A 5,593-nucleotide genomic window follows, 5' to 3' on the forward strand; every position below is an offset into this window, starting at 1 on the left:
TCTGTCAGGCTGTGGCTCTCCGGTGTGTCTGTGTGGGAATGGGGTGAAGAAGAAGGGTATTGGGCCCAGTGTGCACAGGGTGGTGACACGTTTGTCCCTTGGGCCACAGGGGCTTGAGAGTCGGTGGGGCCTGGTTTCCCAGGACCTGGTGGGATGGGAATGGGGCTCATTGCCCCCATTCTGGGGACTCAGAGGCCCCCTCAAGTTGAGCCAGGACCCTCTCAGTGCCAACTCACCCTCGGGTTGATCCAGGCATCGGGCCTTCCCCGCCTCCTCTGCCTTTACCTGGGATTTAGCATTTCCAGCTCCCCTTCTGGAGACCACGGCCAGTCCTGCTCACAGCCTCTCCGCTCCGAGGTTAGCCATGTCGTCCTCCGTGGCCATGACAGGTGAGAAGAGGCCTCTCGCTGAGGGGGCGCCGGGGCAAGGTCTTGAAGAGAGAGTAGGAGTCCGCCAGGAGGAGCGGTGCCATCCAGCAGAGGCTCGAGGAGAGCACTAGATAGGGCCTGTGTGAAGAGGGATGAGGTCAAGGCTCCCCAGCTCCCCGGCTCCCCCCACCCCCTGCTGGGCCTCCAGGAGCCTCCACACAGGCAGCTCTGATTCAAAAGAGTAATTAGCACTTGGCTGATAACAGAGTCGAGCCGTTAATTAGCCATGCTCAGCCAGCACTGGGGCTTGATCGCGGGGAGGCAGCAGCCCACAGCTAGGGGACGGTGGGGTGGGGGGTGCTTTGTGCTCCCTCGGGGAGCAGCTGACCCCAACCCTGGGCTCCTCTGTCCAAGGCCCATTCCCTCACTGAGAGCCAGTGGTGGGGGTAGGGGAAGCAAAGGAGGCCGCTGTGGAGGCAGGCTGGGTGGGGCCAGAGGCCTTGAAGCCTGCTGCCAGTCGTCTTGCAGGGTGTAAGCAAGGAGAGTGCATCAGATCTGGGCTTCAAGAGACCCCTCTGGCCCCAACTTCATACCAGTTCGGAATGTCCAGGGCCTGGACGTCAGGGACCCTCACCCGAGAGGGGCAGAGACCACAGGGTTGGAGGAAGGCTCCCAGGATTGGTTTTGGTTGTCAGTTGGCCTAGGAGCAGGGGAGGGGTGAGGCTGAGCCCTGGGAGGAAGAAGAGGGCTTCTGGGAAGGTTTGGGGATCCAGCGTAGGGGAGTGAAAACTGGGAACAGGGATAGATTTGGGAAGAGGCCCAAAGTTGGTCATTCCACATTTATTGAGCACCTCCCATGTGCCGGGCCCTGGGCTCACCGCCCTGTGCTCCCTGGATGCAGTGGGGTGCAGGCAGCCTGGAGCCCACGCAGTGTGGCCTGCGACCCCTGCCCCTCAGCGGCCTCCTGTGTGTAGCGCAGCCATCAGGCAGGACAGGCTGCCCTGCGCTCCACCCCCCGCAGGGCCAGCAGGTCAGAGGTCATGCACCCCGGAGCCTCCCCGTGTGCCCCACCAGGAGGGATTGCTCAATCCCCCCCACGCTCTCCCATGTTATCACCATCACCGGGTCTGGTGGGGAGACAGCACAGCAGAGAGAAACGGCCACTTCCCGTGGCCACAGCTGGGGCTCCAGATAAAGGCCAGCTGGGAGCCCAGGCTGACCTGGGGAGGCTGGGGTAAGGGGCCAGGTTCAGCCACCTGCCTGGCCCCTCCAGGGACACCCCACAGACTCAGCCCTCAGCCTCCAGGCTTCCAGCACAGCCCCCAGCAGACAGGGCTAACTGCCACCCTGCTCTGCAGGGGGCCAAGCCTCTCCTCCCCTGACCTGCACACGCCCACTCTCTCCCCAGGTTGGGTCCTGTCAGCTTCCCCGGGCCCAACTGAGCCCCACCGAGCTAAGGAAGGTGGCCGGTGAGGGTGCCTGTGGCCGGACCATTTGGGTTGGGGGAGGCCGATGGCCCTGTGGCGGCACACAGGCCGCTTGCCTCCCCGCGGCGTCTGCTCCCTCCAGCACCACCTGTCTCCTGTCCCTGGGTCTCCGCATCACTCTCTCTCCTCCCAGCTGCCACAGCCCGAGGCCGGGGCCCTGAGCCTGTCGCGCACAGGCCCTGCTGGGCAGCGCACTGAGGTGGGGGCAGATTGGAGGGGCGGGCTGGAAGTGCGGCTCCGTGGGCCGGTCCCTGCCAAGGGCACCAGTGGAGTGCGGGTCGCCCTCTCCTCGAATCCTTTCCCCTGCCTTGTCCACCCCAGTGTCTGCTCCCACCAGTTGTGATCACACCCTCCCGCCCCCCCAACCCTGCAGCCTCTCAGGGCCCCCTCCTCACCCCACCTCTTAAGTTCCCTCAGAGGCTGACAAGGCCCTGAGAGGCTCCTGGCTTGAAAGCAGAAAGGCAGGTGGGGGGCAGGCCAGGTGGGGCGCAGGAGCCAGGCCTCCCCCCGGAGCTCCAAATTTCCCAAGGGTTCCAGAGCCAGAGTCCAGGCCAGGCCACAGGAGCCAGAGCTGACCCATCCTGTGTCCTCCCAGGTCACTACCCAAGCAGGATGTCGCGCGCCAGTTCCTTTCCCTGTCCCTAGACTGCCATTGTACGACCACCAACCTCACCCCCACCCAAGACCACCACCTCCGCCTCCACCTCCACCAGCATCACGAGGGACCTGCTCAGATCCACGTGGGGGAGACCTGCACCCAGGGGGAGGACGCATGAGGTCACCGGCCAGGAAGGGCGTGCCCTGCGAGGCCAGGTGAGGGGAAGGGGCGGGGGCTCAGTAGAGCTGGGGAGGAAGAGGCAGGGCAGGAGTGATGGCGAGATGAAGTCCTCTGCGGGCCTTGGCACTGCTTGGGCCCAGGAGGGAGCCGGGAGGAAGGGGACCCAGGAGGCCTGGCCAGCCTCTCTGTGGGGTCACTGGGCCCACCGTGGGCCCACCAAGAGGGGATCCCAGCAGCAGGGCTGGGTTTGGGCCAGACACCTTGATGAGCATGGTGTGGACCCCCGAGTCTGCCCTCCACAGCCCTTGGGTCGGGGGGGGGGGGTGTGTGCCTAAGGCTCAGGCAGTGGCAGGGGAGCCCAGAGAGAAGGCAGAGGAGCAGGGGAGGGAGGAGGAAAACCAGATGGGGGGGCAACTGGGGAGGGGGCTGCAGGCAGGGTCCCGGCGGAAGTGGGCCAGACAGCTCTGAGGGCAGGGCTGCGTAGGTGGGCACCAGGCAGGACTGCTGTGTAATGGGTGTGCTGCGATGAAGCAGCTCACGCCCTCATCAGACATGCCGCGGGCCGGTGGGGCAGGTGACAGGCACCGACCAGTCACAGTTCGCTAGTTCTCCGTGTCCAGCAGGCCACAGGGAAATGTAGCCATGCCACCACCCGGGCCCTCGGGGTCCCCCAGCAGCCGGGCTCCAGAGCCTCCCCTGGGCTGAGTCCAAGCTCATGGAGGCCTGGCCAGTGTCCCCTGAGGGTCCGCCCGTTCTCCAGGCCTTTGCCCTCAGTGTTCCTTCTGCCCGACAGCGCCTGGTGTCAGGTCTACTCATGCTCTGCCTGTCTCCCTGTGGGGCGTCAAACAAAGCCCCTCCTCTCTCGGTGCCTCAGGGCTCCCCTCACAGATGGCTGCCAATGGCCGGAGCAGGAGGAAGAGGCTCAAAGGACAGTGGTGCTGCAACAGGAGGCCGGAGCTCAGAGGGTGGTGCCCTGGCCCTCCTGGCACTGCTGCCCCCTGGCTCAGGGATGGGCTGGGAGGCAAGGAACCGCTCTGGGAACCCCTGCTTCCTGGACTTCCTTCACAAAGGGGAAACTGAGGCAGGGGGAGGCTTTGGTCCTCTGCCTCAGCCCCCCAGCACCAGGAACCCTGTTGGGGGGGACATGGCCTCTGCCAACTCCCGGCCCTGGGCACAGTGACATGACCAGCCCGGGTCCCAGCGCATTGCTGGGCCTGGTGCAATTCCCTGGGAACTGGGGGTCTGAGTGTGGACACACTGGCCAGTGGGGCGCCTGTCACCCCATGGACAGCCGGGGGGACTGCTGATAAGGAGAGACGGTTGTCAGAGTCATGGGGTGCCACTGATAAAACAGACAAGCATCTCCCGGTGGCCGGAAGGCAGTGGAAAGAGGCCCAGGCCTGGGGGTGCCCACATCTCGGGTGGAAACACTGAGGCTGCTGGTTCTGGACAGGGCCCCCGCAACTGTTCTCCCAGCCAGCAGCCCTCACCAAGGCATCCGGGCCGCTGCTGTTCACGGTGCAGCCGGGGGAGACCGTGACCTGGAGAGGGAGGGCCAGGCCTGAGGTCACCTTGCAGGACCTTCTGCCAGCCCAATCGCCCCCCCTGCCCCCCCCCCCCCCCCCCCGCTTCCCCTGCCCGCTCACCAGGCCCACCGCAGCCCAAGACAGCTCCAAACAAGCTCCTTGGGGCTCCCTTGCCTCAGGGCAGCCTCTTCCCACCGCCACACCTTAGCTGCCACACCCTAGCTGCCACACCCTAGCTCACGCTGTGGTCTGCCCGGAGCTCCCGTCCCACGATTCTCCTCTCCTGCTCATTCTTCCAGGCCCAGCTTGCCCTTAAAAGAGTGACGATCCAGCCAAAAAGAGAGGATTCTGGGACGCGGGGGCTGGTACAGAGTGGGGTGGGTGTAGCAGGGTGTGCCACACGCTTTCTCTCGTGACACCCTACAAGATGCGAATCCTCACCCTCATTTCCCCTAGGTGACTGAGGCACCTTCCCGGATGGTGCCATCGCCTCCCAAGACAATGCCTGCATCTTGTCCTTGTTCTCTGTGCACTGTGGCTGTACCTACTTCATAGGTATAGGGGAGGAGACTCAGGGAGGGGACAGTCACTCAGAAGGTCATAGGCACAGAAGCCCAGGTCTCACTGGTTCCAGGATCCCAGGCAGGGTTCCTCCACACCTCCAAAACGTGGGGGTGGCGGTGGCTGGGCATGTCACTGGGTTTTTTTCTGCAGCCCTTGGGAACAAGGTCCCGTTTTCCAGCTGGGATTGCTGAGTTGGTTGATATTAATTTGAAGCTGCTATTATCATCCTGTCACCACGAAGGGAGTGAAGTTTACACCACAAAAGAGGGACATCTACACTGAGGAAGACTGACAAAGAGATGAAGAGCAACAGATACCTGAAGGCATCCGCTGAGCACCTGGATCCAGCTCTGCCTGAAGCCTATCCTCTCGTTATGTGAGGCAATAAATTCTCTTTGATGCTGAAGGCTGTTGCAGTTGGGTTGCTGTTTATGACTCATAAAGTGCACATGGGCAGGATCAGTCAGCAGTGACTCTCGCCAGTCTGGGACATGCTCTGGGTCCTGGGCCCAGTTGCAGACATACAGGAGCCCATGTATGGCCATGTGTACCCATGGATCCCAGTTCTGCCCCCTCTGGGAGTCTTCCCACAGCCAATACTCGCATCTCAACTGTGGGGCTTTGGGCAGTTCCCTCCTCCTCCAACTGCACTTCCTCTGTGCACCCCCCAAGCCCTTCCCGCCACCACACACACACACAATTACCCCCGGCCTGGGATGCTCTACGAGCCACCTCTGCCTGCCTCCCTCAGCAGCCCAGCAGGGTGCAGCACAAATCAGCACCCTGGATCTGGATGGATTCCCACGGCTGCCCAACTGCTGTGCCCTCTGAGACCTGGCTCGTCGATGCCAACGGAGTACACCCCTGCAG

General features: G+C 63.4%; 1 long non-coding RNA gene across 1 annotated transcript; it reads left to right on the plus strand.

Annotated features, from left to right (window-relative positions):
- On the plus strand, positions 1-5,117 carry LOC114207794 (uncharacterized). Its single transcript, XR_003608919.2, has 3 exons — positions 1-389; positions 2,451-2,668; positions 4,874-5,117. It is a non-coding gene; the product is annotated as an uncharacterized LOC114207794 (long non-coding RNA).
- Positions 5,118-5,593: the final 476 nt, after the last annotated feature.

The sequence above is a fragment of the Eumetopias jubatus genome, unplaced genomic scaffold, assembly GCF_037043125.1.
Source record: "Eumetopias jubatus isolate StellerSeaLion01/CBP00866 unplaced genomic scaffold, mEumJub1_p1.0 scaffold_1, whole genome shotgun sequence".
Taxonomy (NCBI): domain Eukaryota; kingdom Metazoa; phylum Chordata; class Mammalia; order Carnivora; family Otariidae; genus Eumetopias; species Eumetopias jubatus.